Source organism: Emys orbicularis, chromosome 20 (assembly GCF_028017835.1).
Source record: "Emys orbicularis isolate rEmyOrb1 chromosome 20, rEmyOrb1.hap1, whole genome shotgun sequence".
In the NCBI taxonomy this organism is placed as follows: Eukaryota; Metazoa; Chordata; order Testudines; family Emydidae; genus Emys; species Emys orbicularis.
The window spans coordinates 16926712-16938386 of record NC_088702.1 but is presented as its reverse complement, the minus strand read 5'-3'; positions in this window follow the sequence as shown (position 1 = coordinate 16938386).

Below are 11675 nucleotides of genomic sequence, written 5' to 3'. Positions count from 1 at the left end.
ACTAGCCTCCCCGATGGAGGATTAACCCACCGCCCATGGGTGGCTGCACTTCAGCGCCGGGCAAGCCATCCCTGTGTGGTGTTATATGCGGCTGTTCCCCTGCTGCCCCGCCCCAGAGGTGGCTGCACTTCAGCGCCGGCCAAGCCATCCCTGTGCAATGTTACGTGTGACTGTTCCCAGTCTGCCATGGTGGCTGCGCTGTTCTTTCTCAGCTCTTTCTTTGCATGGTCCTGAACATACAGAACCGAGATGTGGAGGATGAAAATACAGCACCTAGCGCAGGGAGTGGGCATCATGTGGAAGACAGGCTGCCCCAGGGCAAGAGCACCCCACACCGTGGAAAAGATAAGAGAACTGCACCATCTTGTGTGTGTGTGTGTGTTTTTCCCTGCTGCCCTCTGCTGGAGGGGATCAGTCCTGTTCTGTGTGTCATAAACCCTGTACTGCCAATGGCTGCTGGGGATTCCCACCTCGGCACTGGGTCATGAGTGAGGGGCACCAGCAGACCTGGGGGTGGGGGAGCCCGGGGGTGGGGGAGCCCAAGCCTGGGCTAGCAGGGGGCTGCAAGTTGGGCGTGAGGGGCATTGTCACCGGGGGTGGGGATGGGGGCGAATAACAGAGTCGGAGCCCAGTAAGAAACAACCCTATGTTTATTGAGCGCTGGGTCTGCTCTGCCCCGTACATGGGGGTGGGGGGGCAGCCACAGGGTGGCGCCCCCTGGGGGCAGCTGAAAACACGTCACGAAAGCAGCACCTTGTCAGCATCCAGCTGCTGGCCCAGGGCCCCCTGCCCAGGTGGGGCCCGTGTCTGGGCCTGGGGGGGGGGGTGTTGGTGGTGTGTGGCCGTTCCCCCCACATGGAGCACCCCCCCGATGCAGCGGGGAGGGGGGTGCCGTAAGCAAAGCAGTAATGGCATGGGGGGGTCACATGCGCTGGGGAGGACAGGAAGTGAAGGGGACCCAGTGGAACAAGATGGGGGGGCCAAGTGAGACTAAGGGACCCCCCCCCTCCCTGCATATGGTGCCTGCTCCCAGCATGCAATGGGCTCGCCAGCCAATTGGAGGCAGAGGTTCTAAAAGACGGGGGCTCAGATAACAGGGCTTCCCCTTCCCTGCCCCCACGGATGTCGCCGGGCGCTGGAGCCGAGGTCTTGGAGCCGTCCTGGGCGAGGGGGGGGGCAGCAGGGTCTGCACCCCCCAGCCAGAGGGGGGCGCTACATCCCAGGCACCAGGCCTACGCGCTGCCTGCTGGAGCTGCAAGAGAGACGGGGGGGCGGGCAGTGAGAGATCAGGGCCTGAGGGGACCCCGGAGTCCGGGAGCGTCCTCCCCACCTCCACCCCCAGCGGGGAAGATGCTTCAGCAGCTGCAGGAGGGCGTTGCCATGGCGTTGCCATGGTACCCCCCCCCAGCCCTGGCAACATCTGTCTTCAGTGGAGACAAAGGAGCAGCTGGGTGGGGGAGCCTCACCTGCCCCCCCCTTGGCCTCCCCCAACAGAGGGACAACCCCTCCCTTCACAGGGCAGTCTGATGCCAGCCAGCGGGGGGCAGCAGAGACACCCCCCACCCCCGTACAGCCCCCCAACCTTCTGGGTCACTTACTTGGGGTCTTTCCCGGTTGCCTGGCCTCCGATAGGCTGAGGGGGGACACAAAGGGGGGGACAGGTAAGTCGGGGGTGGGGGGGGTCAAGGAGGGCTGGTGGGGCTGTGGGGGGCAGCTAGAGTGGGGGGAAGTGGGGGGCTGCCCCAGGGGGTTGGGAGGCAGTTAGAGTGGGGGAGTCTCCCCTGGCGGACAGTGGGGGTCTTTCCCAGGGGGCCGGGAGCAAAGGGGGGCAGTTACAATTGGGGGAGCTGCCCCGGGGGGCAAAGGGGGGCAGTTACAGTGGGGGCAGCTGCTCCTGGGGGGTAGTTAGGGCAGGAGGCAGTGGGGGGGCTGCCCAGGAGGTCGGGGCAAAGGGGGGCAGTTATAGCGGGGGGGGGCAGCACCTACCTGGAGTCGGACTTTTTACATTTGAATTTCTTACCTGCAGGGAAGAGAGAGAGAGAGTGAGGGGGGACAGGGGGGATTTGGGGGCAGATGGGGCGGGAGGCCAAAAGGGAAGGGGTGGAGGGAGCAGTTGTGTGGGAGAGGGTGAAGGTCAGGGGGGCAGGGAAGGGGCTGGCTGGGGGGTGGCTCTGGGGCACAGGGGGCCCGACCAGGGAGGTTTGGGGGGCAGGGGGCTGGGCAGAGGGACCAGCCGGGGAGTTTGGGGTGCAAGGGCCCGGCCAGGGGGGTTCTGGGAGGTTTGGGAGGCTAATCAGAGGGGTTCAGAGGGCGGGGGACTGGCCAGGGGGTTTAGGGCCGGCTGAGAGGGTTCAGGGTTCATGGGGGATTGGGGCGCTGGCCGAGGGGGTTCAGGAGGGTTTGGGGGGCAGCTGGTGAAGTTTGGGACGGGGGGGTTTAGGGGCTGGCCAGGGATTTGGGGGGGTTGGGGGACCAGCCAGGGAAGTTTGGGGGTGGGGAGCTGGCCAGGGAGTCGGAGGGGCTGGCCGGGGAGTTCAAGGGTCGGGGGGCGGGGAGCCGGCCACTGGGATTTGGGGTGGGGGGCTGGCTGGGGGTTTTAGGGGCTGGCCAGGAAGCTCAGGGACGGGGTTGGTGGACTGGACGGCGGGGTTCCATGTTTAGGGGGTTCGAGTGGCCAGCCGGGGGGTTTCAGTGTTCAGAGGAGTTCGAGGGGCCGGCTGGGGAGTTTTGGTGTTTGAGGATTTGAGGGGGGCGGCCAGAGGTTAGAGGAGCTAGGGGTCCAGCCGGGGGAGTTTGGGGGCAGAGGGCTGGCTGGCGGGGTTTGGGATTTGAGTCTGGCTGAGGGTTTTAGGGGCCAGCCAGGGCACTTGGGAGGGTTGGGGGCCTGGCCAGGGAAGTTCGGAGGTGGAGGGTTGGCTTGGGGGGGTTAGGAGCCAGCCGGGAGCTCGGGTGGTTGGAGGGCCAGCCGGGCCGGGGGTTGGGCTTGGGGTCTGGCCGGGAGATAGGGGGTCAGCTGGAGGGATTCAGGGGGATTGAGGGGCCAGCTGGGGGGTTGGGGTTCAGGGGTTTGTGGGACTGGCTGGCAGGATTCGGGGGTGGGGACTGGCTGGCAGTTTAGGGGTCACTCAGGGGGCTTGGAGTGTTGGGGGTCTGTTGGGAGGTTTGGAGGTCAGCCAGGGGAGTTTGGGGGTTATGGGGATGGCCGGGGGAGTTTGGGGGATTGGGGGCCTGCTGGTGGGTTCGGGGGCCAGCTGTGGGAGTTTGGGGGGGTTATGGGGGCGGCTGGGGGGGGTTGGTGACCGTGCTGGGAGGTTTTGGGGGGTTGGGGGCCTGCTGTGGGGCTCGGGGGGTTCAGGGGCCAGCCGGGGGGAGTTTGGGGGCCTTCTGGGCGGTTTGGGGGGATATGGGGCCAGCTGGGGAAGTTTGGGGGGGTTGAGGGGCCTGCTGCGGGGTTGAGGAGCCAGCTGGGGGGGTTCAGGAGGATTCTGGGGCCTGCTGAGGGGTTTAGGGGAGTTATGGGGCCATCCGGGGGAGTTTGGGAGGGTTGAGGGGCCCGCCGGAAGGTCACTCACTCAGCGCTGTCAGGATGCCCAGCACGAACATGACAATGGCCAGGACGAGGCCGACCACGCGCAGGGTGTCATAGTCTGGGAGGAGAGGGGGGTCAGAGACAGACAGCCCCACAGCCCCCCCCCAGCCCGCTACCCCCTGCCCCCCAGCTCCCTCCAGCTCTAGTGAGGCCCCATTTTCCAGCAAACACCCCAGCTGGGAGCTGGGCCAGGGGGCGCCGGGGGGATCCCTGCTAGGCAATGCCCCCTCCCCAACAGGGGGTGCCCAACCGTGGAGCCGCAAACGGGGACAACTCCGGCCCCCTCCGAGCAGCGCAGAGACAGCCCATGGGGCAGCCACACGAGTGGCCCCACTCACCATAGGAGAAGGGATCCTGGTGTCCACGGCCATCTGGAGAGAGAAGAGAGAGAGACGAACCCCTGAGCTACCCCAGCCCCAGAGAGGGCTCCCCGGCCCTGAGATGCAGCCACCTCTGGGGTGGGGCAGCTTGGGAACAGCCACACATAACACCATGCAGGAGTTTGGGATAGGGAAGGACAGAGACTCCCATGTCATTCACAGCAGCAGGATCATTACTGCCGGGGAGAGGGAAGCCCCTGGTGAAGCCATTAACCTGGGACAGGGTTCACACCCTGGTTCGCACCCGCCTCCCCCAGCCTTGGTGAGAATGTCCTGCACTGAGTGAAGTCATCAAGAATCCAGGACAGGTCAGCAACCCAGCGCCCCCCGTGAGCTCCCTGCCCTGCTCCCCACAGCACAGCACCCTCTGCTGAGCCCCTGCCCCGCTCCCCACAGCACAGCGCCCCCCGTGAACTCCCTGCCCTGCTCCCCACAGCACAGCACCCTCTGCTGAACCCCCTGCCCCGCTCCCCACAGCACAGCGCCCCCTGCTGAGCCCCCGCCCTGCTCCCCACATCACAGCGCCCCCTGCTGAGCCCCCTGCCCTGCTCCCCACAGCACAGCGCCCCCCGTGAGCTCCCTGCCCTGCTCCCCACAGCACAGCGCCCCCTGCTGAGCCCCCGCCCCGCTCCCCACAGCACAGCGCCCCCCGTGAGCTCCCTGCCCTGCTCCCCACAGCACAGCGCCCCCTGCTGAGCCCCCTGCCCTGCTCCCCACAGCACAGCGCCCCCTGCTGAGCCCCCTGCCCTGCTCCCCACAGCACAGCGCCCCCCGTGAGCTCCCTGCCCCGCTCCCCACAGCACAGCACCCTCTGCTGAACCCCCTGCCCTGCTCCCCACAGCACAGCGCCCCCTGCTGAGCCCCCGCCCTGCTCCCCACATCACAGCGCCCCCTGCTGAGCCCCTGCCCCGCTCCCCACAGCACAGCGCCCCCTGCTGAGCCCCCACCCCGCTCCCCACAGCACAGCGCCCCCTGCTGAGCCCCCTGCTCCCTGCTCCCCACAGCACAGCGCCCCCTGCTGAGCCCCCGCCCCGCTCCCCACAGCACAGCGCCCCCCGTGAGCTCCCTGCCCTGCTCCCCACAGCACAGCGCCCCCTGCCCTGCTCCCCACAGCACAGCGCCCCCCGTGAGCTCCCTGCCCCGCTCCCCACAGCACAGCACCCTCTGCTGAACCCCCTGCCCTGCTCCCCACAGCACAGCGCCCCCTGCTGAGCCCCCGCCCCGCTCCCCACATCACAGCGCCCCCTGCTGAGCCCCTGCCCCGCTCCCCACAGCACAGCGCCCCCTGCTGAGCCCCCACCCCGCTCCCCACAGCACAGCGCCCCCTGCTGAGCCCCCTGCCCTGCTCCCCACAGCACAGCGCCCCCTGCTGAGCCCCCGCCCTGCTCCCCACAGCACAGCGCCCCATGCTGAGCCCCCCTGCTCCCTGCACCCCACAGCACAATGCCCATGAGCCCCCTGCCCTGCTCCCCACAGCACAGCGCCCCCTGCTGAGCCCCCGCCCTGCTCCCCACAGCACAGCGCCCCATGCTGAGCCCCCCTGCTCCCTGCGCCCCACAGCACAATGCCCATGAGCCCCCCGCCCTGCTCCCCACAGCACAATGCCCCCTGCTGAGCCCCCTGCCCTGCTCCCCACAGCACAATGCCCCCCATGAACCCCCTGCCCTGCGCCCCACAGCACAGCACCGACTGCTGAGCCCCCGCCCTGCTCCCCACAGCACAATGCCCCCCATGAACCCCCTGCCCTGCGCCCCACAGCACAGCACCGACTGCTGAGCCCCCACCTCACTCCCCACAGCACAGCGCCTCCCATGAGCCCCCTGCCCCGCTCCCCACATCCCAGCGTCCCCGTGAGCTCCCTGCCCTGCGCCCCACAGCACAACGCCCCCTGCTGAGCCCCCCTGCTCCCTGCTCCCCACAGCACAATGCCCCCCATGAACCCCCTGCCCTGCTCCCCACAGCACAGCGCCCCCTGCTGAGCCCCCCTGCTCCCTGCGCCCCACATCCCAGCGCCCCCCGTGAGCCACCTGCCTTGCTCCCCACAGCACAGCACCGACTGCTGAGCCCCCACCTCACTCCCCACAGCACAGCGCCCCCTGTGAGCCCCCTGCCCTGCGCCCCACAGCACAGCCCCCTCTGCTGAACCCCCACCGCTCCCCGCAGCACAGCGCTCCCTGCTGAGCCCCCGCCTGCTCCCTGCAGCACGGCGCCCCCTGCTGAGCCCCCGCCCTGCTCCCTGCAGCACAGCGCCCCCTGCTGAGCCCCCTGCCCTCCTCCCCACAGCACAGCGCCCCCTGCTGAGCCCCCTGCCCTCCTCCCCACAGCACAGCGCCCCCTGCTGAACCCCCTGCCCCGCAGCACAGTGCCCCCTGCTGAGCCCCCGCCCCGCTCCCCACAGCACAGCGCCCCCTGCTGAGCCCCCACCCCGCTCCCCACAGCACAGCGCCCCCCTGCTGAGCCCCCACCGCTCCCTGCAGCACAGCGCCCCCTGCTCAGCCCCCCTCCCTGCAGCACAGCACCCCCTGCTGAGCCCCCGCCCTGCTCCCTGCAGCACAGCACCCCCTGCTGAGCCCCCCTCCCTGCAGCACAGCACCCCCTGCTGAGCCCCCGCCCTGCTCCCCGCAGCACAGCGCCCCCTGCTGAGCCCCCGCCCTGCTCCCCGCAGCACAGCGCCCCCTGCTGAGCCCCCGCCCTGCTCCCCGCAGCACAGCGCCCCCTGCTGAGCCCCCCTCCCTGCAGCACAGCGCCCCCTGCTGAGCCCCCCTCCCTGCAGCACAGCACCCCCTGCTGAGCCCCCGCCCTGCTCCCTGCAGCACAGCGCCCCCTGCTGAGACCTCTCCCTGCTCCCCACAGCACAGCACCCCCTGCTGAGACCCCCACCACCTGGTTCCCCTCAGCACAGCGCCCCTAGGGAGCCCCCTGCCCTGCTCCCCACATCACAGCGCCCCCTGCTCAGCCCCCACCCTGCTTCCTGCAACACAGCGCTCCCAGAGATCCCCTCACCCCACTCCCTGCAGGCCTGTCTGATGGGGTGGCCCTGCAGGGATGAATAATGCAAACCCCCATGGAGGGCATGGGGGGTTGCCATGGAAACAAGCACATCAGGAGTCTCTGCATCCTCAGCTGGCTGCCAGGGCGGGGGCGGGAAAGGGGAGGGAGTCAGGGACCTGGCAACCGGCCACCACATGCAGAAACCAGCCCTGGCACAGCTCTGCTGGTGCGCCTCACTCCCGACCCACAGCCCCTGCTCTCCCAGCCCTGGGCTCCCCACCAAGCCCCAGCTCTGCTGGTGCGCCTCACTCCCGACCCGCAGCCCCCTGCTCTCCCAGCCCTGGGCTCCCCACCAAGCCCCAGCTCTGCCGGTGCCCCTCACTCCCGACCCGCAGCCCCTGCTCTCCCAGCCCTGGGCTCCCCACCAAGCCCCAGCTCTGCCGGTGCCCCTCACTCCCGACCCGCAGCCCCTGCTCTCCCAGCCCTGGGCTCCCCACCAAGCCCCAGCTCTGCTGGTGCGCCTCACTCCCGACCCGCAGCCCCTGCTCTCCCAGCCCTGGGCTCCCCACCAAGCCCCAGCTCTGCTGGTGTGCCTCACTCCCGACCCACAGCCCCCTGCTCTCCCAGCCCTGGGTCCCCCGGCAGAGGGTTCCGCGTGGGGGTACCTGTGGAGGTTCCCAGCTCTGGTCCCTGGCCAGGGAATCAGTGGCAGACGGAGCGAGGGCTGGGCATAGACAGACAGATGGAGCCAGACAGGGAGTGCCCCCGGACACACACATACTCCAGCGCCAGGACGGTGGCTGCAGGGAACCCCGGAGTCCGGGCCCTGCCTCGGAGTGGGGTGATGAGTCCGAGCGGGTGCCTGGCGCTGGGTGTGGAGGGGAGTTCCTGGGAGCCTGGCTCTGCCCTTCTGGTCCCCCAACCCCTGCGTGGGCTGTGTACTAGCAACCAGGATGGGGGGGCAGAGAGCACATCCACCCCCCCCAATATTAGGGTTCAGCCTCAGGATGGGGGTAAGATAGAGACTGGCCATGGCTCTGCCCACCCCTGGGAGGGTCTGAGCCCTGCCCCCCAACCCTGGGCCCCCTTTGCTGTGCCCCACTCCCCACCCCACGGCTGGGTCTCTTCCCCCACCCCTACCCCTTCCCATCTCCTAGCCATGGGTTGACTCTCCCCACGTCACCCCCACCCCTGGATCCATGAGCTCAGCACTGAATGTCAGGGGAGAACATCCCTGCAGCCCAGCGCCCCCTGCTGAGCCCCCCCCCCCCCCGCTCCCTGCAGCACGGTGCCCCCTGCTGAGCCCCCCCCTGCTCCCTGCAGCCCAGCGCCCCCTGCTGAGCCCCCCCCCCGCTCCCTGCAGCACGGTGCCCCCTGCTGAGCCCCCCCCTGCTCCCTGCAGCACAGGACCCCCTGCTGAGCCCCCCCCCCCGCTCCTTGCAGCACAGCGCCCCCTGCTGAGCCCCCGCCCTGCTCCCTGCAGCACGGCGCCCCCTGCTGAGCCCCCCCCCGCTCCCTGCAGCACGGCGCCCCCTGCTGAGCCCCCCCCCGCTCCCTGCAGCACGGCGCCCCCTGCTGAGCCCCCCCCCGCTCCCTGCAGCCCAGCGCCCCCTGCTGAGCCCCCCCCGCTCCCTGCAGCCCAGCGCCCCCTGCTGAGCCCCCCCCCGCTCCCTGCAGCCCAGCGCCCCCTGCTGAGCCCCCCCCGCTCCCTGCAGCCCAGCGCCCCCTGCTGAGCCCCCCCCCCCGCTCCCTGCAGCACAGCCCCCGCTGCTGAGCCCCCCCCGCTCCCTGCAGCACAGCGCCCCCTGCTGAGCCCCCACTGCTCCCTGCAGCACGGCGCCCCCTGCTGAGCCCCCCGCCCCGCTCCCCACAGCATGGTGCTCTCTAGCACAGCGCTGGGCCATTGGGGTGAGCACTGACTGCCAGGGGTAATTCCCTGTCCCCCCATTGTGGCTCAGTGGGGTTTCCTGTTTGCTCCCATCTAACTGCTGCCCCAGTTTAGGCAGCAGGCTCAGGACCTGGGGGGGGGAGGGGCTGGCCCCGACTGCCCTTTAGCCGGGTGCTCTGACTCACGTCTGGCTGAGTCAGAGCCCAGATCTGGCCCATGTCCAGGTCACTAGGCAGCTCCAACCCTCCCTGGGATTCCCCTTCCCGCTCCGGGCTCTGCAAGCAAACCAGCCACACTCGCCCAGTGGCAGGTCAGCCTCCAGGCGAGCTCCCTCAGCCCAGATGCTGCCAGAGAGCTTTCGCCTGTCGCTGGGAGAGGGAGGAGCTGCCCCCCAGTACGACTGATCCAGCAATGCTGCCTGAGTCTGCCGAGAGCCTACACCCATTGCTGGGAGAGGGATGGACTCTTCTGTTCATCTCAAAAGGATGTTAATCCTGAAGCCTAGTGACAACAGTGTAGATGCCCACAGAGCCCCGTGCTGCTCAGCTGCAACACACACACAGCTTGCACAGATATACACACACAACACTCACAGTGCTGAGCTGGCTTATCAGTGCACAACTGGAGGGGGTGAGTGTGAGAGGCTGGAGAGGCTGCTGGGGTCACAGTGAGGGTGTGTAGTGTGTGTGAGTGCAGGGTTGATGCTCTCCTGGGGCAGTCTGAATGTGTGTGTGTGAGTGTGTGTGTAAAATCAACACTAACTATAGCTGCAATAGAGCTGTACTGTTAATTAGAACTGCACAACAGATTCAAAGCACGCAGAGCTCACAGACAGAGCACATCTACACTGGGCGCAACACACACGGCACAGAACAGAGTGCACACACACACCCCTGCACAGACCACACATACACCCTGCACAGAGCACACACACAAACACACTGCATAGAGTGGAATACGCACACTAGGGATGTAAAATGTTAACAGGTTAACCCGCCTTAACCATTAACCCCGGGGCTGGCTGGACCGCCAACCCCAGCAGCCCCCACACACAGCAGCCCCGTGCCAGCTGACCGGCCCACCGACCGCAGCAGCTGCCCCCCAGCAGCCCTGAGTCAGCCGACCGGCCCGCCAACCCCAGCAGCCACCCCCACACACAGCAGCCACCACCCCGAGCAGCCCCATGCCAGTCGACCGGCCTGCCAACCCCAGCAGCTGCCCCCCAGCAGCCCCATGCCAGTCGACCGGCCTGCCAACCCCAGCAGCTGCCCCCCAGCAGCCCCGTGCCAGCTGACCGGCCCGCCGACCCCAGCAGCCCCCACCCCCAGCAGCTCCATGCCAGCCGCTCGGCCCACCGACCCCAGCAGCCCCCACCCCCTGCAGCCCCGTGCCAGCCGACCGGCCCACCGACCCCAGCAGCTGCCCCCCAGCAGCCCCGTGCCAGCTGACTGGCCCGCCGACCCCAGCAGCCCCCACCCCCAGCAGCTCCATGCCAGCCGCTTGGCCCACCGACCTCAGTAGCACCAGCCAGTTGCCTGACCCCAGCCCCTCTCCTTTTAATCAGTTAACCGTTTAAACAATAATTTTAGTCATTTAAATGGTTAACTTTTAAATGATATTTACATCCCTAACACACACACTGCACAGACACACACACACACACAGACACACACACAGCCGGACGCAGACAGTTCCCGAATCCCTGTGCTGACTGGGGTGGGGGGTATTTCTTGGCAGTGCAGCCAGCCGCAGAGCCACGGCCCAGCCAGCACGAACACACCGCGCCAAAGACCGGTGCCCCTCCCCCTCCCTCTCGACACACAACTCCCCTAGGCACCCGCTGCCCAGCACAGACACCCAGTGCACACTCGCAGTACACACCCACTGCCCCCCCCTTCGCTCCCTCCCCCTGGGGAAGCCCTCGATCCCACACCCACAGGGGGAGAGTGGCTACACACCACAGTGCACACACCAGACAATGCGCTACACAAGACCCTATGCTACACAGCCCACACAACTCCTTCAGCATGCGTATCCCCCTTGCACAACACCCCACTGCGCGTACACACACAAATGCACAGAGTCCCAACAGAACAACACACACACATAACCTCAACGCAACAGCCCAAGACACACCTGCCGAGGGGCCGGGGGATGGCAGGTACACTGTACCACCAGACAACACCTAAAAGCCATTCCCCTGGACTCAGGCAAACTGCTGCCCCTAGGCAGCCTCACACACACACACACACACACAAGCACTTACACTGTCACCCCCTCACAACCCAATACCCCCCCAAACATACACATAATCACAACCTTACTTGGCCACACTCATTGTGACCCAGCATACACACTGCCATACCCTTGCAAAAATTCACACACACACACACAAATGTTCAGGCCTCGCAACCCAACACTGAGTCACACAAACATCCCACAGCGTGTGTGTGCGCACGAACGCACACACACACCTGCACGCACACACACACACACCCTGCTGAAGGATAAGGGGTAGCGAGAGATTCTTTAACAGCCTGACAATTACACACCATTGCATCCTGAGACAACACCATCATCACACACACACACACACACACAGACTAAGGCTGCAGTGAGAGTAATGTGCTGTATGATGGGAACCACCCCATGCTCAATCACACCTTGAACAAGTGCATGCACACACACACACACACACAACCTGCACTCACACACACACACACCTGCACTCACACACACAGCCCACCCTATCTGCAGTAACTCCATGGGGACTGCAGGGGAAAGGGACAGACAGAGTGCACTTCCCTACACAATCTTACACCATATA